The sequence below is a fragment of the Typopeltis vanoorti genome, chromosome 2, assembly GCF_054136105.1.
Source record: "Typopeltis vanoorti isolate ZY-2024b chromosome 2, IOZ_Tvanoo_1.0, whole genome shotgun sequence".
NCBI classification, from domain to species: domain Eukaryota; kingdom Metazoa; phylum Arthropoda; class Arachnida; order Uropygi; family Thelyphonidae; genus Typopeltis; species Typopeltis vanoorti.
Window position 1 is genome coordinate 37,764,513 of NC_143550.1, and position 24,768 is coordinate 37,789,280.

Sequence of the window (24,768 nt, forward strand, 5' to 3'; positions counted from 1 at the left end):
AGTTTTTTTTTAATTAAAAAAAATTAAATTGAATACCGAGTAATAAAGTAGATTTAGAGTTCATGATGATTTCGATCACCGCATTAATAGAAAGTTGGTTTCAACATAAAAAGACGAACTATGAAATATAAAAGGTATTCTGAGAAAATATCCCTTTGGGTATATATAACTGCTAATGGAAGATAAAAGATAAAAATAGAAATCCAAATTTAAAAGATACGGAACGTATATTACAAAATACAAAAGCATTTCGGGAATATATCCTTATTTAATGCTAGGAAGATTATTTTAAATCTTCGTTGTACATCCTTTGCTTGTATAAAGTGTTCAATATCGCTTAACCAAGAGAATCATTCGATTTTTGCATTCTGAATAATACATTACAGTTTCATTCATATTTATTCTTTCCTGATTTCGAGTAATTCCATCTCGACAAATAGGTTCATCTTATCAAAAGAGCATTTCTACTCTATTAAATCCTATTTTATGTAAAATAGGTAGGGAGGCATTAAATGCGTGTTATTTATGTGCATCCAAATACCGTACCCAAACGGCAATTGACGATTCATAGGGTATTTGTCCCTACTAATGTTTTTCATTTATTAATAAATTTGCAAAAATACACAATAAATTGTATTTCTTTTATTTATTTTTCTTTCAGAAAAGGATGATTGAGAATTTACGCATGTTTTTACGAGATACATAAATAAAAATGCAAAGATATTTGAACAAGGGAGCTTTTAAAATGATAATAATATGGAGTGCAAGTAGGGAGTAAGAAATGCAATTATTCAATAGGATGATTATTACTGCATACGATCAAGTTCCTTATGACACCATATCAAGTTTAACCAGATATTAGAGCCTTGGTGGAGCTGCTCTAAAAACGAGAAAGGTTTTATGAAGTTATTTGATCACAAATGTGTTAATTACTTTGTACTTTCTTCTGTTAATTCTAATATTCAGATCTCGTATATAAGCTGTGGAAAGGGATTAATAAATATAATTTATAAAGCCTCAATTACTGTTTATTTAGCGCTATTTCAGGAGTTGAACTTTCTGAGAAATATTTCTGTTAAATAAAAGAAAGTTTAGATTTAAGATAATAAATGGGTCGGTACATTTAAGTCTCTGTTAGATTTGCTCATAAATGTAATAAAATAAATGCTGTAATACTTGGAGGGATGCCATGTGAATCAAAACTCCATAAATACCTTTGGGATTGACATCGATCTGTTAAACCTGCTTTCCTGAATGGAAATAAGCTAAAAATAATATTAAACCTTGCAGTGGAATAGGGAGTATATCGGTAATGTATTCTTATGGTTCGAAGTTTGGAATATATAAAAACGGACAGTATCTGGAGATGAATCCCAAGAGCCCTACACGACGACATTCTAATTTTTCCCAAACTTAGAACGTCAACTGAGGATGAGGCCTGGTTTGGTATCGTTAGACTAGAATTAATCAAACTACTAAAGTCATTGATTTCGTATAGAACTCGTAAGAAAATTATTAGGTTAGTTAACCAATCAAATCAGTGTCAGAAATGCAATTTTCATTTCAGTATGCTAGACGTTAGGAGATAATAGGCAAAATACAGTATTACCTACAGTCATTCATTCACGAAGTTATTTTACTCACTCAATCGGATAATAATCACATCAGCATCAATTATAAATTTGTTTAATCATAAACAAATAACAGTAAAAAGCTGCGCATGCTTAAAATCACGGCTAAATGCCAGTTGTTCTAGAGAACTACATTAAAGTCTGCACTTTTGTATACGGCTGCATCCTAAAATATACTCATGAGACAAAATATTATGATCACCAAGAATGTTTTCAGGCAAACCAGACTTCATAGTTAGCCTGAAACAGGCCAATGATGGCCGTATATGACCATATCCTAGTATGGAAATTATTCTCATGGACATCACTAAGTCTTCTCATCAAGAATGAATACAAACTGACCACTAATTCTGACCTGGGGAATGTTTCGGACCAGGATCATGTCATGGGCCGAATGGATCTGGACTCTTAGCAAGACAACGCCTCGTGTCACAAGGGCTACACACACATGGATTGAAGAGCATATCTAAGCATTCCACGTACTTCTCTGGCTGCGTAATCCTCCTGGTTTGAATCATTTTGAATATTTGTAGATGTGGAACGTAGGATTAACCGGTAGACTCCAGTACCTCACTCAATCGCTTATCTCCAGAGCGTTATTTGGTCTAATTATTACAGGCTACCTCCAAACACCTTTTATGGTTAAATGGAATCGATGATAGGAAGAGTGTAAGCGGTTATCTCGGGCAAAGGAGGCCCAAAACTACTGGGTACATGGTCGTAATGTTTTGGCTCATCAGCGTATATTTGATTGCTTGCACAGAACTAGGAATGGATCAGGGTAGTTTTTAACTTTCACAAACCGCAATTAATTGAAAATAAGAAATTCTACATCCAAAATTCGTTGGAACTATTACAGCTTGATCGTAATAGTTTCTTTTTTAACGTATTATATCGTTCACACAAGAAATACAAAATTATTCAACATTTATAATGAAATACTGAATAAATAAAGAGTAAACCGCTGATAATACTAACACAATATATAACAGTCGCTCAGCAAAAAAATAAAATAAAAATAAAAGCAGCTTATGTAGAAACTGCATTCTCTGGAAGGACAGAAATTCAGCGACTGTTTTTCTATCTAAATCATCAAATGAGGAGCGCGATAGAAGTAAATGTGCAGGTGATAAAAAAAAGAGTTGTTCAGGTGAGAAGAATATCAATGACTTCAGCCCCGAAATGTTTTAGTTCAAGCGTACGTGTTTTCTGATGACAGCCACAACTAGCAGAAACGAAAATTTGGGAGTCACCGCAAACCTCACCGATCGCTCTGGAAAACTGAATTACCCATCACTGTCCGCTCTCATTCTGAACTGCGCATTGTATCTTTGTGAAAGCCCAACAAGAATCGGAGAGAGTAACATAAAGATCAGAAAAGGTTAACTTGAACGTGATCTGGGTTCCAAAATGAAGTTTAGAAAATAAAGTCGACACGTAAGTCGAAAGGGACACGATAAGAATAAATGATGGCACTTTTAAGTTGCATTAAACTGCAAAACTTGCTTTATTGGTGAAGGATTTCTAATGACCGCCATTTCAATGGGTTATCAGCTAATTTAGAACTATAAGTCAGATTTTTAGGGTTCAGAAATTTCATGGCGGTATTAAAGGGCTTTTGTTGGCTCTTGTTTAATTTCATGCTAATTTATGACCAGATAACAAGTATTAAAGCATTTCAAAATTCTCTTGAGAACCTCACTGGCAAGTTTATAATTCTGTGAAATCATAAATATTAAATAAAGGTTGAAACCACATTGCGCATACTGAGAAGTTTTTAACAGTACGATTCTAAAACTTGGAGCTAGTAGCAATGGCAATTTATACTAAGAAAACAGACAGAAAGAACTTAATTCAAAGAATTTGTAACGAGAATTGCACATCCAACATAATTACAAAAAATGAATTCTTAGCAACTACTCCTGTAACTACAAATTAAATAATTTTCTGTTTCTGATGTATCTTACAAAGGAAGTTATCTGTTAACTAAAACAGCATTATCTTCAGGCTATAAGGCAAACTTTCGAAAATAAAAGCGATAGTAAAATATTCTTCAGAATCCAGTCGCCAATCAAAAATCATGTTTGATTTTGTATGTTCAGATAAATGCTACAAAACACTCCTGACTATGTATGAGAGGGGAAAGGAAGTTAAAATGTATCATTTGGGGCGTGCTTTATTTTCCTTGTAGAAACTTCCGTCTTTTTTATGGTTTCTTCACTAAAAGTAGATATATTTAGGAGTGCTCGTCTTCCAGAAAAAGTGATAAAGTTTTCACAAAACGAAGAGCTACAAATTTGTTTATAAATATCCTCATGGAGGATGAGAAATACTTAGTTTATGTAACTTGTTGCACAGTAAGTGGCACATTTCCAGCAGTTTTCAAAGCAGTATATTAGAGTATCTGCCTTCAATCTTTTTCCTGTGAAGTCTAGATTTTATTTCGGGATATGTTCCATACGTATTGAAAACTAATGCAAATATCATTCACTGAAATTATATTTTCGAATAGGAAAATACAAATACGTTAATGCGTATAATTCTGCATGTGTGTGTGTGTGAGTGAGTGAGTGAGTGAGAGAGAGAGAGAGAGAGAGAGAGAGAGAGAGAATTTTTTTCGGAAGACAAACAGGATTTCTGTGGCTTGGATTAAGAGACAGTCGAAAAAATAATAATCCACATAGAAGCGTAATTATTCAATTTAGTGGTTTTCAGTAAGCGATAACGTCATAATGTGTACAAGTGATCAACCAACTCACTATTACTGTAGGTGAGTAAAGAGTAGTGACAGGTAGCGGATAGCACTGACTTACTGACTTCCATGTAAGCAGCAGAATCTATGACCTGGTCGTTTAGCAAATTGTAAGGGTAAACAGCCAGTGGTTACAAGTGAATGGCAACATAAAGTGCTGTTCAGTGACCAATAACGTGTTTGGTCACCCTTGTAATATCACGTCGTTCTGAGGTCTCGCAAGCAAAGCCTTTACCGATAATAACTTAAAGATTTCGGATAAACTGAAGAAAATAAATCACAGAAATGTCTCTTTCGATATTTTAAAACTGAAACAAACAATTAAACGTAGCAAACATCCATAACAAGAAAAGATACTAGAAAGGATGTTAAATAGTTCACATTTAACATGTAATGACTGTCATAAATGGTAATAAATAATTAACATTTATTCAATGTTAATTGAATAATTAACAGTTATGATGGAGAATGCAGTTGTAATGTTTTGTAATAGTGTAAATGCACAATGGCTGTGCATGCCAAATGATATTTAAAGGATAAACTGGAAATTATAGATATCAAGTCGCAATGTTAAATGATGGGAGTCAAGAATTTCAGAAGTATAGAGGGAATGGAAAAAAGTAGCGGGTTATACGGATTATCACTAAATTGTCTATTCAGGCACACCTAAAACAATGATTTCATAGAGTCAAAGGTTGCCTTCGTTGTCATTTCATTCAATTTGTTGGCTTCTGTTAAACTGTTGGGATTCCTATACGCCTTTCAAGTGGATGTCACTTTGGAGGTCATCGCATTTATCAGTGCGAAAACACAATGGTATAATTACTAATTTATGATTACCTGCCTAACAGCATGTCCGGTCGGATTTTGCGACGATAATGGCAGTATTCGCAGTAATGTTTGCCCATTAAATGGCTCAATTATCATTAAATTACTTTTTCATGTGTTGTTGATAACGTGCTCACATACAAGAGGTTGCAAAACCTACAGCAGATCAGTGCAGCGTGCGATCTATAATCATTATTATCTTCAAAGCATCCTACAGTTCTTGAATGCAGAGGAGGGTGTCTACAGATCTCACAGCACTTTACAGAATAGCTCACGGTGTTCGACTGTGCACTAAGATCAGGTGAAATCGCCGGCCATTCAAAATGGGAATTATATACTGTGTTCCTCGAATCAATTCCTTACAGCGTGGATCTAGGGATGTTAAGGCTCTCCAGTGGCACATTTTCGTACTGCAAGAGCCAGTTTGTGAAGTTGGAACAACACCTATAGAGTACTTGTTGTCTCACGATTAGCCAGTATGCCATACTGGTTAATACGCAACAGGAGTTCTAATGTTGACCAGTTTCGACCATTAAAATTGGTCTGGGACGTGAAAACCACACAAGAGGGCTCGATGAATTGTTTATGGGATATGCGTAGCCGTATTCCGAAAACGTGCGTGGTGCAGTAGGAACAGTTACTTGTTGGGGTACGCACTTTTTCATTTCTCGAACGCCCAACTGACGGACCGCTACCCTTCGATCAGTAAAGAATGTTTCGTGGGTCTTCTGCAAAGTAATCCAGTACGAGAAAGAGGGCCACGTATTATATTATACACAGGAGGTCAAATAGCAATTAACGGGCAAGAGACAATGCATCCTCCACTCACTACGAGCATTCGTGTTCTTTCATGGTTGGTGGGAAGGGGGCGTTAACATGTCTGGTTGCCGCCAATCTGTGTGCATCTTAGCCAATATCGGAAGTAAGCAACTGATAATGGTGTATTCAAGATGGATACAGCATTATCAGTTGCCGTAGAGTACTAAAAGTGCTTTTATCCAGTTGGATAATTTTCATTCCGTAACCAGGGTGGACATAATTCAACGTTATGTCAGTGTACTTTATAAGGCATTGCCTACAATCGGAATGTTATTAATTCGGTATTTGTAGCATATAATAAAGAAGGTGAACCACCGTAACTCAGTTGGTTTTGTCGGAACTCTTTTGGAAATACCTGGGTTCGATTCCTGTCTATGATGCGAAAATCTTTATCAGGGATTTTCAAATATCATAAACGTGAGTTAGCCGGTCTCATACGGAGGGTGAAGGATTTTTTCCCAGAAACTCGGGTTTTTCTTCCCTGCAAACAGGCAAATCAGCACCGAGAATACTCGCCTTTAAGAGAACCAGCCCGGCAAGCCCGCTGCATTAATTGCTTAAAAACCCTAATTTGGGTACTCAACCTGTCTCAGACGAACGAGAACTCTATTGAATAACGGACTGAACGTTACCAATTCATCGAGATTGCTTTGTATTTTCATAACTTGTGCACAAAAAAAAAATATTACAATTGAGCTGTTATATCACTTTCGATCAGGTCACTACCCAAGATTGTATGCCCACAGTTCATAGGACCGGATTTGGCAGATTGCCAAGAATAGTCAATTCATGCTGAAGGAGAGAAAGAAAGAAATAAAAGATGTACGAATTGGTCACCAACACGCGAAATCACGTGCTTTATACGTAAATTTTCCAACTGTTGTACAAGCAAAATAGTTACCATTTTAAGAACTAAAATTTTCATAAAAGAAAAGCCAATTTTCCGACGTATAATAATAAACAATAATCCCACGAAACGCCTTGATTACTCTATTATCGGAATGGATTCGCCTTCTTCTGACATGCGCACATGTGTCAAAGAGTCTCGCATCTGTGAGCGTACAGTATTTCAGTTTTTTTTATTAAAAAAATTAATTGTGAGAAATCTGCATGTATGTAGATGTATCTGTAGGTGTCTTTCGAGTAAAAAAGACAAAGAACAGCTTGAGGTTACATTGTAGTTGTTGTTATAAAAGAATATTAGTTACGTCTTTCCATTAGTTCAAATTACAGCTATATAATTAAATTAACAGAACAATAGTTTAGATTTGTGTATTGCACAAATAAATTTACACGAGACTAAAGCATCGTGTATTGCACGATGCTTTAGTCTCGGGGGGTCTTATATAAAGATTTGCGCCAGGTGGGGAAAGTGATGATGATATTACAACGCCTCCTCTCATCCACTGCTCAAAGACTTCATCAAACCAACATCAAAAGTGCCTTAATTTTTAAGAATGAAATATGATAATACGATTAGATGCGAAGCCTATTCTCTTGGTTGGAGAGCGAGTATGAAAAACGAGTCGATTTTAAAAATTGATTTTAATTCTTTATCTGAAAAAAATAGTTCAAATAATTATTTGAATGATTTCACAAAATTCTGAGAAGCAACAGAAAGCTTATGTTGCTGAAGGTGCTATACGATGCAACACAACACCAACTTCAATCGTATGTATTTTCAGTTATCAGTAAATAGAAGCTAATCTTTTATACGAATTTTTTCCGTCTGCTCACGCTACTTAAAAATAAAGTACTGTAGTGACGTCTCAAAGCGTTCCATTAGTCAAAGAATCCAAGTATTTCTCCAATTACCATTGGATGGATGTTTGATTGTTTGCGTGCTTAACTCCGTGTTTCAAGTATTAAATCTTTTCCCTTGGTTTCGGCACAAACCAAAGACAACACTAGAGCACGTTCACTAGATCACAGAATAATTCTTCTCGTACACACTAATGGGACCCTGTTTAATGACCTATCCTAATAATCCCCCGACTGCCTAGAGGAGAATTGATCATTGGACTTTTCTCTGTGATGTGTTCCGGACTCTAAGAGGAAAACTACAAGAAAATAAGATTTGGGATCCTGAAACAGACAACCAATTAAATTGTTGCTACTGCAACTACGGGTTTCGGTAAAAAGGTTAAGAAGCAGATCGAGGTACAGTGTATTTAGGTTATATCGGTCCAGCGATGACAAATATTTTTAATTCTTTTTTTTTGTGTGTGTGTGTACGTAATGTGCAATATATAAAAATCATACTTCAGAACAAAACAACATATACTGGAACCAAATCAAGCCTGTTTCACGCAACTATTAACAATAATGCTTTCATATGTAGAAGGTGAGCCAAGAGAAATTAAAACATTGGCTGCAATTTAAAAGCAGTTACTAACAATCCTCTTTCAATTACTGAAAATTAATTCTCCTATAAAATTTTAACAACTCCATAAGAACAGCAATATCAATATCACTAATAAAAATATTTTCAATTTTACAACTTTTTACAAGTGGGAAATTTTTACAACTCATAAACACGAATTTGGTCCTTCTCCAGATGTAAAAAATTCCCACAAAAGTAGGAAATTTTTACATCTGGAGAAGGACCCTGTTATTATATGCTACGAAATGGCGCATATAAAAATGGTATATATGGGTCTTTCGTTGGTTCGCTAGTTATCTAATGAATAGAAAACAAGTTGAAAAAAAATCAGGGTTGAAAATAATAAATAATTCTGTAATATTTTTTTATTTTCAGGGAATACGGCTCTGACTTTCATTAACACGGAAACACAGAGCAAGCTAAATCAAAACTTGTCATTTTATATAGCATTTAATGATAACAGATTAAAATTTTAAACATCGAAGTCCTTGTGCATATTGGTTGCTGTTGTTGTCACTTCTGTCTGTTTAAATTTATAAAATTATGAATTAAAACTTCGATATTTTCGATAATTAACGTGGAAGATCTTGGAACTGCAGAAAAGTCATTAATATTAAGAAGATCAATAACAGTAGATGAAAACTGAAATCCAATAAAAATCATAATTATCATCGTTATTATTTGTGAACCAGAATACGAACGAAATCGAAAAAAATTCTAAATGCACAGATATTTCAAGAACCTAACTAGTACTTGATACAGAAGTATACTTCTTGAATGGAAAAGAGAGAGGATAGCAACTCTTTGATCATTTGGTGATTAAATGCTGGTAAATTAAAACTAATTAAAATATAAATTAGAAAGACTTCAAGTACAGTATCCTGAAACGGTATTATTGGTTATTGGACATTGCCAATACAATTTCTGAATGTCATATGTCATTTAATACCGCAATAAATAACATAATTAAAGAATTCGGTTCAACTGGCCTTTACAAAAAACCTCAATGTAAATGAAACCTGCCGTAGCACCCACCAGGATTCTTAACACCATCTAAGCAAATACGATGCTGAAATCTCCTTACGTAGTGTAATTGTATCGTTGACCAGTCTCGGCACACCTTGTTTGGGAGGGCGCCTACACTTCCATATTCTCCCTCTGTCTGGTATGGGTGAAATAACTCGGTCTAAACTCCTCAAGATCTACGAAGTACACCAAAGGCAAACAACACGCACCTCAGTTTGAGTTACTTAACACACTTATGCTATGTCCCTATGTTACATCACCATAAGCAAAATACTATACATCTGAATAAAATTCATCTTATATATTTATTAGTATTTTTCCCACAGTGTCAGTGAACGTTATACTCCTCAAATTGTTCAACCACAATTTTCCGGACCATATTTTTTTTTTATCTCAAAGTTTTTTCTAAAAGTTTACAGAAAAACTTTTTACCAATATTTTGTTCGCCTTACGTTTTCAAAGAATAAATAGTTCATTCGGGAAACTCTATTTTTTTTTCGTTTTTCATTCAGCCAAAACTATTTGAATTTGGGCATGAAAGTGTTGGTCACCAATATATCACAGCAATATTTCTATCAAAGCAGGTGGGTTTTAGTGAGCCTATTTCTCAGCGATTCCCAAAAGAATAAGCTTACAAGAATATTTGTGACGCTGTTTTATATTCAGAAATTTAAAGATATAAAACAAAGAATTTTTAGATCACCTGCAGAATTCTCTTTCAAACTAGAGATGATAGGTGGAAGTAGTCAGCATATTCAGGATTCCAGAGGGTGTCGTGAAGATAAAGTAGATCTTTATTCTGTTCATACTGAAGAGAAAGAAGAAAAATGAGAATAAGATGCTACACAGCATCTATATGCTTGGAAAAGATAGAAAACATTTTAAATATATCATTCATTAAATGTTTTATTGGATACATAAAAGAGTGCGTATTCATAAATATGGAATGGAACTCAAAGGCAATGCAAGCATTGATAATTCTGAAATATGAACTTCTGTATTAGTTATACTTATTAAAAGGAATGATACTTTATTAGTATTACGGCCAGCTTTCCAGCTCTGCTGATTTCATAACAAATAAAATAAAATTTAACACGTCAAATGCCGTGTCATCTGATACTGTCACTGCGGCTAACATAAGACAAATATCTCAGGTATCGTTGGTCATTTAGACATTTTTTTTCATGGTAGTCTTATGCGACTTTCTTGCACTAAAATAGAGCAATAGCAAACATCACACAAACCTGTCTGGAAGAAAATACCTGCATGTCTTCTGATGCCCAAGGTATCCATAAATATCACGTTCCCATTGAATTGAAGCAGCAATTGGTTAGAATTCAGAAAAATTTATCGCTGTCTACAGAACTGTATTCGTTCGACACAGTTTCTTAGCGGGCATGGAAGTCTGCAAAAAAAGAGATCAACCAATGTTTGAATGTCCTTTCACATCTTTCATCATTCTATCTATCACGAGGATAGGTGAACGAGACATTACCAGAGCTACAAAAAAAGCATCGCCGATAATACGAAGAATTCCCCACAGCCAAATAGACAACCATCTCTCAATATATAATGGAGGTCATGTGACTAACTCATGTAGTGTGCGCATCCTGGGTCTACGTTCAGTACTTTTTGAAGCCAAGAGGCCTATGAATGCACACAGGGGGGAAACCTCTATCGTAAAAAAAGAAAAAAAAAACTTTGACTATCAAAGTGCTCTCCGCAGAGGATACGTGCGTTATTCGGAGTATTTACGAAACGAAGACGAGCTCGTATCGATCACATACTGTGAAAAGATGCCATGGATCATCTTTTTTTTATTTCTCTTTTTATTTTCAATTTTTTTTGTTTGGAAACTACTAGCCTTTGTAAAGCAAAAGCAGTATTTACAACGATATGTGGTGTGCTTTTAAAAGAGATGTAACACGACAATATTGCAAATTTGAACTTATAGACATCCTAAACAGTTGCTGTCAGCTGTCGTTGGCTTATAGAACCCTGACAGAAGTTTATGGTTACGAGCAGAAATAATGGTACCTGTTGTTATATGCTCTATCAGTACGAATAAAAACCTTTTTTTTTTTTTTTTGTTATAGATTTAATAACACGTATCTCATCAATGAGATAGTTGAAAAACACACAATCTAATGTTTCCATGAAAACAGCACATAACAGCACATAAGGCAAAAACCGAATCCTGTTTATTATACAGAGATGATAACAATGTAAAGTACAGGAGTTTTAATGTAATTAAAAATATACAGGAACTATATAAAAAAAGTATATTTAAAATCATTTTTCAATAAACGATTTTGTTTAGTTGATTATTATATGTATTTTGATATGCGTTTTATTTAATTTATATAGTTATTCTTTGTACGCTGCCTTTATGATATTTTGAGTTTCTTGGTGTTCATTTCTCTTTTTCCCCCACATTACTTACTTCATTTTGTTCGTTTCAAATTTCCTGTAAGTACTATGCGTGTGGAAGCTCTATTAGTAAAATTAAATGTTGGACTTTACTTTGTTTGCCAATAATAATGTGTTTTATTAAAGGAATGTTTTAGTTGTGTTTCAGTGTATATAAAGTTTAAAAACACTTTTTTAAATAGAATCAAGAAAAATTTAAATGAAAGACAAAATGAATATTATTTATGGGAGATATTTACAATGTATCTCCATTTATGTCTTGTTACAAAATGTATTTACGGGAAAAAAAGTCAGTTGTAATATAGAGAAGTTCCAAAATAAATTATTTGAAACGCATGTGACGTCTTTATGAGAGGAAAAATGAATCCTTGTTAATGGTACGTTTGAAAAATAATCAGCTTATATTTTAAAAATGAATTAGCTATACATACGTTCCACATTTATTGTGAAAAGGATTACCTATGCAGATGAATTAGTGGATACACTAATGGTTTTTTAAACCTTTATAAAAAGAGTAAGTACATGTATTTAAAAAGATCAACTTTTTGTGTTTGTAAAAATGCAAATACTGATAGTTGACCTCTTTAGAAATACATTCAAGCAAAACACCTGAAGAAAATCTCGTGGATTAAAAGATTTGGAGAAGAAAAATATTCCCGAGATGTAGAGAATTCTGCAGAAGATGAAGTTTAGATTTCAATGCAAATTCCTTGTATGTTGGAAGGCCGAAATTCTGAGGCAGAAAAAGGGAGATTTAACTGAATGAAATATGCGCATTACAAAAGATGAGATTGTTCTGTTTTGTGTTTTTCAGTGAATATATTGAAAAAAGAAAGAAAAACTGCACACCACCAGCATTATAACATTACAAGTTTAGTAAAAAAAAATGGTAGTTTTTGCAGGTATTGAAAGAATTCAAAGCAACGTAGACACAAATCAAGTAAACATGAGAGATTACTTGCTGAATGTTTCTAATATTTTGCATATAAACGTATTAAGGGATAACAGTGCACAAAGTTTCTTATCTTTAAATGCATTTGAAAGGGATCATTGAGCTGTAAAGCATAATTAACCGCGTTTTTCATTTTGCAACAGGATCATCAAAGAGAGAACAACTGCATATATGATAAAGTGTTAGGTAACAGATTTATTCAAGTAGTCGTATACTTTTTCCTTAACAGAACGAAGCAAACTGTAAATGATATTAGAGAAGAAAAAAAATGAGCCAAGAATTGGTAAAAACATTCTTTTAAGGCAATAAAGCTCCAGTCTTACTAGTTAAAAGGATGCGTGTTACTATTCGGGTGCTGCTGGCATACATGGTAATTGTACAATATTCACAAAGCATTCACTTGACAAATACTTTCACTTACACGAGACACGTTTTTTGATTTAATATTTCACTGAAGAAATTCTAACTTTTTTCCATCAAGTAATATTTTTTCAGTGTAATCCCTTGAGATGGTCACCTTTAAATTATTTTTCTTCGAGATATTTTATTATTGTAGAGCTAAAGGAAGGAATTTCTATCAGTATTTATAGCAACAGAAGTAAGCTATGAAAAAAAATGGATGGTTTGGAAAGAGAGAGAGAGAGATGAGAACGTAATTAGATTTCCTTTGCTTTCAAGAATAGTTTCTTTTTTTTTATTTAAGCCTGATTTCCGTACAGAAGAGATATGTAAATTGGTCTAGCCCTTGCGACGAAATTAAAGAAATCCTAAGTCGCAACCAGACAGGGCGAAAATTTAATTTCTGAACAGTGAGTAGTCTGTCAAGAGTCAGGCACCTGGAACGACTGCTTTCAAATCCTATTAATTTTCTTGGTGTCAACTCTTGTTACAAAAATAAAACCAAAAAAAAAATTTCTCAATTAAGAAGAACGCATTATCCATGAACTAAAGTAACATTGATGACATCAGTTACATTATGTAAACATCGATGACAACATCCATTTTCTATTTATTTTCCTTCAGATGCAGGGACTTACACCAACTGTGAAAAGTTTTTATGTAACTTTTTTCACTGTTTTTATGTCATCCGAAGTATTACAGATTTTTTTTCAGAATTAATAGTTGTTAATCTGCTATTATGGATAAAATTCGAATGCATAAAACTGCCCACAATTCTGATTATAAAGTGGAAGAACTTAAATTGTTCAATTGAAGGGGTCTAAAAAAATTAGAAACTCAGAAAGAAGTGGTTTCAAAAGGCATTATTCATCCTTCTTTATCACACAAAAGCTCATCTCATTTTTGCTAAATGCAGTGGATAGTGTTCATCTTCACAGTCATCATACACTAATGTCCTATATCAACTAATCATGCACTAATGTCCTATCTCATGCACTAATGTTCTATCTCAACTAATCATGCACTATTTAAAACCATATCACCAGAAAATAGTTTGTGAACTATTCTGCCTACTGATTATCCTTTCTAAGAGAAATAACAGATGCAAATTACATTTAAAAGGGGAAATACCTTTCACTTACAGACATTGCACTGCCGCGTGCCAACCAGCATTGTGCACGCGATTTAGTAATTGCAATGAGCATCTGTGCCAGTCTTTTTCAAATGAACAAAATAAAAAGCTCCATAATTGCTTATTAATGATCACAAACTTAGAGTCTTTAACTTTATTCTTAGCTATTTACATAACATCATAAAGATGCATAAAGAAAATCAAACTGCAAAAGCACCTGTAGATATAGTGTTGCTACCTTTCCAGTAATTCTCTGGAAGCTAAATCACTCTAGTATTGCTCGTATTGGAAAAGAAATTACAGAAATTTAGGAGTAGTAGATGCATTCGTTTTTTTTTTGTTTATTTAATAATATGAGATAGCTTTGATTTGAATGGAGTAGTACATGATGAGTAAACTTAACATGTTTCCTTTATGTAGTCACAGTTACCGGAAACGGCAAACAAGTTGTTGGGAATTAAACTCGTCGCCTTGTTATGCCTTCCTCTATGTGGCATTCTTGTGCATTTGATATCAGCATCTCCAGCTCGTCCATGAATTACTTAACACTTTCTTGAAGGTGGTAGGGATGGAGAGAACAGTTTTTTGCGTGTTACATCACTTACGGAGTACTAATCAAGGAGCCGTAGAATTGTTAAAAACAGGTATAGGCCAATAACGGTTAGAAAAACGTTGTTCCCGATGTTGAAATCTCAGTTCTTTTAAAGTGTGATTTCATCTTCGGACATAAAAGCCTACAGGGAGCTACATCTGAGAATCACCAAGAGTGCAAGATCGCAGCAGTGTTCTTTTTGACCATAATCATTGCATAGACAACTCAGGGCATTGTAGTGTTGAAGCAACCAGTTCCGTCTTTTCTTAAACTCCTAACTCATATTTGTTAGTCAAGTGTCTAGTCTGCAGTAACTCTTTGCACTTGGATATTACTGAACGCCCATAGATGCGAGATTCTTCGACATTTCTGCGCATGTCAGAAGAAGGAGAACCCATTTCAATATTAGAGTAATGAATGCGTTTCGTGGGATGAGTGTTTATTATTATATAGGAAAATTAGCTTTTGTTTTATGAATATTCTAGTCCTTAAAGTGGTAACTATTTTGCTTGTACAACAGTTGGAAAATTTACGTAAAGCACGTGATTTCGCGTGTTGGTGACCAATTCGTACAATGTTTTTTTTTCTTTCTTTCTCTCCTTCAGCATGAATTGACTATTCTTGGTACATTGCCAAGCTCGGTTCTATGAAGTGTGGGAGTTCAATACGTGTTTCTAAAATCTCACAACGCAATAACAACCAAACTTCGTTTTGTTGTTACCTAGATTACGTTCGAATTAGTTAAAGCATGCTATTTTGTCTGTGAATTGTGTGTTCTTCTAGCAGGTTTGCCTGATTTTTTTTGGAATGAAAAACTTAAGTTTCCTGAAGGGTAAAGCCACCTAAGAATGAGACTGGCTAACTTAGCTTCAATTCAAAGGACCTTAGGCGTTTCGTATCCTAGACGTACCAATCCAGTTGTTTCCATACGAAGGACTTCGCCAATACCGAATAAGCTACGGAAGCGATCCTGGACGCTGATATGAAACATATTGCGTGTTGTAATAGCACTTAATAAACTCATAATGAAGAAATATAATATTCCTCAGTCAGTACTAGCAATACGAGACCTTCGCCGCCAGTAAGGTTTCAGCTTTGGTATAATAGATAGGAAGACGAAGTTTAGAGGTCATGTGGCAAGGTTGCAAATACAACTCAAAAGATAATTGCAATGCTGAAACGAATGTTCACATGTAAAGATAAGGATGTTATTTGGCCTCTTTACAAGGCCTTCATAAGACCTCACTTGGACTACCTGTGCGCAGGTCTGGTCTCATGGTTTCGGTTGTGATTCTGATATATTGCAGCGAGTACAAAGGAGAGTGTTAAAAATGATATCAAGATTGTGGAATACTGATTATGAAGACAGATTAAGAATTTGTAGACTGCAGACACTAGCAAACAGGAGAAAGAGGGGTGGTATGATTGAGACTTACAAACTTCTGAAAGGGTCATACAGGATTTCAATTGATGGAATTTTTCAATTTATGGAGGGTGGGGAAAGGACGAGACGGCATCCTTGGAAGCTGAGAATGAATGCCGCTAAGAAGGGTGTGAGGGCTAGATTTTTCTCTGAGAGGGTGGTGCGAGATTGGAATGGATTGCAATTGGATGTTGTGAGTGCAAGCAGTGTGAATGAATTCAAGAATAAGTATGATAGCCGGTGTGTGTGTGTGTGTGTGTGTGTGTGTGTGTGTGTGTGTGTGTGTGTGTGTGTGTGTGTGTGTGTGTGTGTGTGTGTGTGTGTGTGTGTAGTATGTGGCATCCGTCGAAGAGTCTCTGACTCCCTCGAGGTCTCTCTTAATAATAGTAATAATAATAATAATGAGAATATCAGTAGCAAAAAAATAAAATAAAATAAATAAATCCATCATTTCAGGGTAATTAAAACTTAACTCAGAGCCATCTAAATCTATAACTTCATATGGCTACATTATTACACTGTTTCAATATTATTGAAAGCTTTTATAAAAATCACGCGAATTGAAATTCTAACTTCAAGACATAAAAACATAAAACCAACAACAAAAAATGAACAATTCTGCAGAAAACTATATTCTTAACAGCAGATATCTATCGTACAAAATTTAGAACAAAGAATTTCCGATAAATTTTTTTGCTGTTTATTTTTTCTGTGGAAAGAAGACAACAGAGAACGCACCAGGGACTCACGTTCAAATATATAAATAAACGGCACACGAGTGATCAGGCAGTTTTTTCCAAAACCAAGTTCGAAGTTTCTTCTGCAGGGTATAAAAACTCCGGGTGGTCGTATAATATTGTGAAATGCGGAAGTGAGGCGTGAAAACAATTCCTTCTACAACAGTTTGCAGGAAGCATACAAGCGCAAAAAAAAGGGAAAAAAGAGAGAAATATACTAGATGGAGATTCAAATATGACAATTTCTCTAAAAGCAACAATAATACAAACACGACAAGAAAACATCAAGAACTTTTTTAGTATTTAGAAAGTTGGAAGAATTCAAAAGTTATTCTACTTCTCTTCGATTCGTTAATACCAATGACAGATATTATGTATTATGCATTTCAATAACACTACGCTATTGCATTTTTATCTACATCCTCTGTCCAAAAAGAAACCGAACTTTTCGAAAATATAAGAAATTAGTGGTACCATCTGTTGTATCTTTTTGTTGTCGAAAGCGGCAACCTTCATTAGTGTTGTGTCGACTGTTTATGACATTTGTTTCATTAGAAGCCGGGTTATAGTGCCAAGATGACAGTGTGTTTTGACGAACGGCCGGAAAATGAGTTTCAAATAGAGAGCTGCGATTGACGTTTGTGTTAAACTTGGTAAAAGGTTTACCGAAACGCATGAAATACTTCAAAAAGCATAAATGCTTATCCCGTACTCACGTTTACGAGTGGTTTAAGCGATTTCAAAGTGGTCGTGAGACGCTTGAGGACGACGAAATGCCGGGGCCGTCCAAAAACTGGACTGAGCGAAGTTAACATCCAAAAAGTGCATGATGTCTTCAACAAAAACCCGAAAGAGTCCGTGAGATTGATTCAAGATGAATTGGGTATTCCAAAATCAACTGTGCACAACATTTTGACCGAGAGTTTGGGCCTTCGTAAATTGAATTCGCGATTTGTTCCCCACAAGTTGACCGACGACCAAAAAATGTATCGAATTGAACACTGCAAGGACCTCATTAAAACCGCTCGTAAGGACTCAAACTTCCTTGAAACGATCGTTACTGGTGACTTGTTTTGAGTATGAGCCTGAAACAAAGCGCTAGAGTGCTGAGTGGAGGCCACCAGAAGAGAGACATCCGAAAAAAAGTCGCTTGGAGAAGTCAAAAGTAAATACAATGCTGATTTGTATCTAAGATTTCAAGGGCATTATTCACAAAGAATTCGTTCCGCCTGGCCAAACAGTCAATGGTGAGTTTTATCTCGAAGTTTTGAAGTGATTGATAGCGAGAATTCGTCGCGTACGCCATGAATATCGTGAGGACAGACCGTTCGTCAAAACACACCGTCACTCTTGGCACTATAACTCGGCTTCTAATGAAACAAATGTCATAATCAGTTGACACAACACTAATGAAGGTTGCCGCTTTCGACAAAAAAAAGATACAACAGGTGGCGCCACTAGTTTCGTATATTTTCGAAAAGTTGTGTTTCTTTTTGGACAGAGGGCGTACATCTTAAAGAAGTTTAGCTTATATCTGCTTTAACAAATGTTTCTTTTGTAATAAGTGCTTTTGATTTACCGTACAGAAATTATTTTATTAAAAACTATCGATAAACTGTTCATATGCGTTTTTTTCAAAGATTGTTATTCAGAGATTTTTCTGTGTATTTTTCTAGTTTTGACATTTCAGTCATTGTAGAATTCTGTGAGAAAAAGTGCTCACTGGATTGTGACATGACCAGTCAAACTTAATCTGACAAACTTGAAAACCACTAATCCACAAAACATAGCGCTTAGTGGATTACTGATTTCAAAATATTGGTTTATTTGTAACTTGTTATGTAATATAATTATCATTTACTTAAGAGTTAGAAACAATGTTCTAAGTAAAGATGTAGCTGAAAATGCTAGAACAATTGTTCCATGACGAATGTGAGGTCATTTTTGTCATCTGTGGACTGATCTTTGGCTATTCTTGAAGTGTTTTCTAGCTGATGGTAGCAGGACACGGCAGAGCGGAAAGCGATTATGAAACTTTACATGACTAGTCACTCGATTTTCGCCTATTTCTTTGTCACCATTTTGGCTTTTACAGCTTATTTATGTGAGCTTAGATGTTTGAGAAAATGTTTTCAAAAGTGATGAAGCTACTGTATGCCTGTTAATTACGTGTGTTATAATTGCCCATTTTCCTATTTTGCAGACAAACAACTGAGTTTCAGTAAGAAAACATCACCTGAGTACAAGATCAGTTAACTCACATCACTTAAAAACCTTTTCAAAATATTACTTTCCAACCAAATGGCATCCATATACACTGCTCGGAAAAAACTCAATGGACACCATAGTGTGAAGAACAAACAATCATGGCGCCCACCCTAATAAAATGTAGGACCTCCTTTCGCTGCGATGACTGAAGCAATCTTACGAGGCATAGTTTTCACAAGTGTACGATAGGAATCAATGGGAATTTTGGACAATTCTTCCTGTAGGCATGTAATGAGATCCTGGACTATTGTGGGAAGGACGTCCCTTGACCTCACCCACCACTCCAGTTCATCCACAGGGTTGAGATCAGGCTCAGTTGAAGCCAATCAAGTGTGATGATGTTTATGTCCACAAACCACATAGTTACAGCAGCAGCAGCACCCTTATGACACGGTGCATTGTTGAAAGAGAAAATGGTCAGTTCCGTAGAAATGCCACAAAGCAGGAAGCACTGCATTGTCTAGAATATTTAGATACCTCTTGCAGTTCATTGTTCGTGGTGGCACCACAAACAGAGGTCACAGGCCAAACCCGAAAAAAAAGGAACATACCATCACACCGCCACCTCAATTTCATAGTTAGGGTTACGTGCTCTGGTAAAAGACGTTCGCCAGCACGCGCTACATTCAATCTCATCCATCTGCTGGGTAGAGGGTATGGCGTGATTCGTCGCTCAATAACATAGCTTTCCAGTGTGTTCCACTGTCCACGCACTTTGCACCACTGAAGACGACGCTTAATGTTGGTTCGGGTAATGTGGGACTTGCATATTGCGGTCTTACCATGGAAATCCATGTTTTGCGCCTCGGATTTCAATATATTTGTGGAGATTCGTGTTCTAGTAGATGACTATTTTTTGCATTCAACGTATCGGGCGGTGGTTACATCTTATCCTTAGTAGCACCTTACAGTCGCGTAGTGTGGTAAGTCGTTCGCTGCAGTTGACACCCTATATGGTATATTATCACTGATTGATCTCAGATGGCCAAATTTGTCAACAATTTGGAGAACAAATAGAACTGCAGCGTGGCATCCTATTACAAAGCCTGTTCCCTTCTCGCAGCCATTTCAGCTGACACAGTTGCTCTAAATTGAGAGCATCATATTCCTCCAATATATATATATATATATATATATATATATATATATATATATATATATATATATATATATATATATATATATATATATATATATATATATATATATATATATATATATATATGTAGAAAGTATACAGGCTACAAACACGTGATTCGTTACATGGTATGATGTACCTTGACTTCTTTCTAAGCAGTGTATGATGAGAGAAGCTCGTTTACACAAGAAAATGCAAGAAATTTATATTTTTGCGTTTAGTTGCATGAATGTGTGTGTGTGTGTGTGTGTGTGTGTGTGAGAGAGAGAGAGAGAGAGAGAGAGAGAGAATGTTCAACTCTTGACAAAATGTGTCCCTCAATAATTAGTAAAAAGCGAAATTTTTATGTTTCTAAAACGTTTAAAACTTTGTACACTCGGCTTCTGGAATACTTTCCTGGTTACTAAATGTAAAGAAAAAGACTTTTATGTAGGTTAACACAGATGCAAACTCAACAGTCAAGGTAACAAGGTTATTTATTATAAGCAAGCAATTAAGACGATGAGAAAATACACTACTAGAATAACTTCATCTACTAATCTAACGAAACATAACATAGAATGACAAGAAAATCAAGTGCAAGATAAGTGCCAACTTCTGTCAAGATAAGAAGTGTTTGATGACGTATGGAGGCATTTAGCTGAATGTGGCTGGCAAGATGAAGGTCAAACTGATGGTTTCACAGAACAGAGATAAACACAGCGAATGTTTATATAGAAAAATACATTTTGAGTCCTTTGCTATATTTTTGTGATATCCACTTTTGCGCCAATTCTGTCAGTTTACCTTGAGAAACATTTGAGATGCAAAAAAAAAACCATCTAAAGTAAAGGTTATTATTCCATTAATAGTTTTATATCATAAACAAATTCCGTCAAAACCTGGCACTTTAGATGTTTTCGATCTCAAATTTCTGCTGGATAAATTCATTTCAAAGAGGGGTTGGTAGGCATCATATGAAGGTAGCCTTTTTTTTTCCCGTAAGATTCAGAACTTCGGTACCCTACCCGAAATACAAACAAACAAACCAGTTAAAAACACAAAATGAATGAAATGGAAGAGGAGATAACATGAAAACTTCTTATATCCTGTTCCGCAATGAGCTCTCACACCGTGAAGGCTAAGATTGCAATGTAAATATCTATTATATAATAATCAAATTTGTTTGTTGCTGTTCGGTTAGAAAGAATGTTTGCCTTCGTTCCTACCTTCTGTTTTGTATTAAGGCCGAAAAGATCAGAATCTGGCAACGTACTTGATTGTACTCATAAGACACTATCAAGATGTAAACAAATACATTATTTTTACTTGGCAAGCTGGAGTTATGGTAAAGAAAGGAGAGGAGAGGAGAGGTGAGGTATTCTATAGTGCTGATTCGTGCATACCTTAAAAATATGCATCGGAAATATGATCTGATGTTGAATAATTATTCCAAAACTCGGAATAAGTTTGTATTCTGAGTTGAACTCCAACTTAACTCATTAACCATTGTACGCCATGATCATTTTCTTTATCAATTTTGCACATTGGTTCTAAAATAATGATAACAGGGTAGATTAACCAATATATTTGAATGTAAATTCGAGTGTGGTATCTATTTTTTGTAATTAACATTTATTTTAAAATATGTTTGTCGCAACGATTTCTCTTTCATAACAACTGATAAATTTAAAAATCTTACAAAGGTTTAAATAAAAATGGATATTTCTATTAACTAGCCTGGAGGAGAGGCGCAGTTGGAGGAATTGATAGTCTAATTGCTCTCTAACTTATAAGATATGTGTTGGAATCCATCCGGTGATTACACACGTCTCTTTTACCGGTTATTAAACAAAGAATCCAAAAATATGTGCAGTTCATTACAATGTATTTTATGTTGATTTATGTTAATAAAATCAGTTGCCGATTGTTTTTGTTTTCGAATTTGCAGAGAGGAGAAAAAAAACTACAACTGCTGGGAAATGCGAATTTCTCATCTGGCATGCAGTTAAACAGATGGAGGGTAGTGTAACTGACTGTGCGTATTGACCATGAACAGGATCATAACTCAAAATAGATCAGCCCCGTTTGCGACTGAAGTAATGCAAGGCACTTCTTGCAATGAGTACTAGACATTTCAAAATTCCTGACATGCAAAAACAACAGAGAAATGAATTTGCAGTTGAACCTAGTTATGTGTTACGACATATATTACATATTAGCTTTCTTCGTTGTTAAAAAAAAAGGTGCCCGAATACTTATTTCAGTATATTATATTGGAGAATGGGATAGCTAATATTTGGCTATCCCATTCTCATTTTTATCTATCCCATTTTTATGCATCTGATTTTTTTCTGAATTTACAGAAAAAAATCAGATGCATAAAAATAATGTATCCGGTTCTATAAAACCAAGTCGATAAAATGGAGTTGGTAGATCCCATATAAGTGTATAATTTCTTTTTTTTTTCATAAGGCTCGATATATACATAATATTACACAGTAATATTTATATCATAAAAAGAAACAAATTATATAATTCTCTAAGTGTGTATGCGCCAAGTAAATATAAAAACGAAGAAGAAAATTGTGAATTGTATTTTATTTTGCGGTTTCTGCTACTTGTATAAATTTTATGTCAATCTTAAAAACATCGAAATTTTTATTTTAATGTTCTTTCTATAAAACACAAATATCACGAGAAGGGAATTCATAATCACAAACAAAGAATCCAGCAATTTATTTACTGTTTGTGTATTTGAATCGTGGAAATGAGAGCGAGGCATAATCGTCAGCCGATAAGTCAAAATAAGCCACTAGAATAATAGCGCTAGAAAATGGGTACTACTGGACTTTTGTGTACATTGAATTAAGCTGAATCCTCCGATAATATTTTACTGACGTCAAAGTCTAAAACTTTTAAATAAATATTAACTGTTATCTGAAAAGCGTTACAGTTTTCTTTGGTATGAAACGACAACAACCGACTTTCAAAGAGAACTATTGATATTATTGAACATCAATGCGTGATATTTTAACAAAAATCAATTGCTAAAATCATTCAGAAGAAACCCGATGAGCAGTTATATCGACTTCATCCCAAATTACAGCGTAGCCAGTTCTCGGTGTGGCAGAGTGTTAAGAGAAAACAACACAACTACTTCCCTCGCAGGCTCCTGGCGCTTTGTATGTGTGTGTTTTCTTTCTCACTTAACTTCTTGGCAGCCTTGAAGAAAATAGCGCTCGATACAAAGATAATGTCGCTTCCAATTTCTAGAGGTTTCTTGCATTGATGGAGAAAACTGGGTAAACGAGGCACAGTTTTCCCCCTAGTCAGCAAGACCTCGTTTGGTCTTTAAAATAGCCTAGGGAAAGAAAATAAGGAAGTCTATACCTTGAAGGGAAAGTGTTGTCTCCATTGTATGTCTCTTTCTCTGTAATCATGAGGCTTGAGCACTATATGAGGAGAGCAGGATGAGTGCGTCTTTATGTTATTTCGGAACAGCATGTAATTTGGATGCATTGTTCCACCACATCTCCTTTAATATACTATTTTTATCTACAAAACAGACTTCTCTTAGGAATTTAGGATGGGCAAGATTTGAAAAACTTTAAGGCGAATATCTGTGTGAGCAACCAGATGGACATTCAGCTTGTAAACCAAATTTATATTTGGATAGAGACTGACTACAGAATCGAGTTTACGAATTTCCCTCCACAGTATCTTCTCTCTATGTACACAATTCTTTTATAAATACATCTCAAGCCTCTCAGACATATTTAGTAGTGAAATCTGTAAAGAGACGATATCTAAAACCGAACTACCCATGCAGCGTGGATCTTCATTGGTATAAATGAAGGAAATATTTTCTACACAATAACATAGTTTAGGGGCACAAAATAAAATAACTGACTTCAATATGACTTTGATGGTGATCCCATCCATAGAAAATGTAAACCTTTTTCACATGAGCACCATGATGGCTGCTTAGAGAACCGAGGAGACCAAACGTGCTTTTTTTTTTCAAGCCACTTCAGGCCGCCGCATGGGGATAGTTCTCCACCGGACGGGTGAAAATCACACACCACATAAAGCTTACTGTTAAGAATTTAAATATTAAAAGTAAAAATAAAATGATTATACATGCATTATCCTTACAATGTATAGAAGATGGAATAGAAAAGCAAAGGAAATCAACTTCAAAATGTAAATATATTTTTTGTTTTCTAGCCCGGTCTCCAAAAAAGGCATCATTCTCAAACACCAGCGATCGCAGATG

The 24,768-nt window shown here is 34.9% G+C and overlaps 1 protein-coding gene across 2 annotated transcripts in view; it reads right to left on the minus strand.

Annotated features, from left to right (window-relative positions):
- Nucleotides 1-24,768, minus strand: part of LOC150108930 (uncharacterized) — a 149,121-nt gene that overhangs the window by 72,907 nt on the left and 51,446 nt on the right. The window contains exon 2 of one of the 2 annotated variants that reach the window (XM_090404379.1): nt 10,143-10,247. The exons of the other annotated variant lie outside the window; for it this stretch is intronic. The gene's annotated coding sequence lies outside the window, so the exon portion shown is untranslated. The remainder of the gene's footprint in view (nt 1-10,142; nt 10,248-24,768) is intronic. 2 annotated transcript variants of the gene reach the window in all.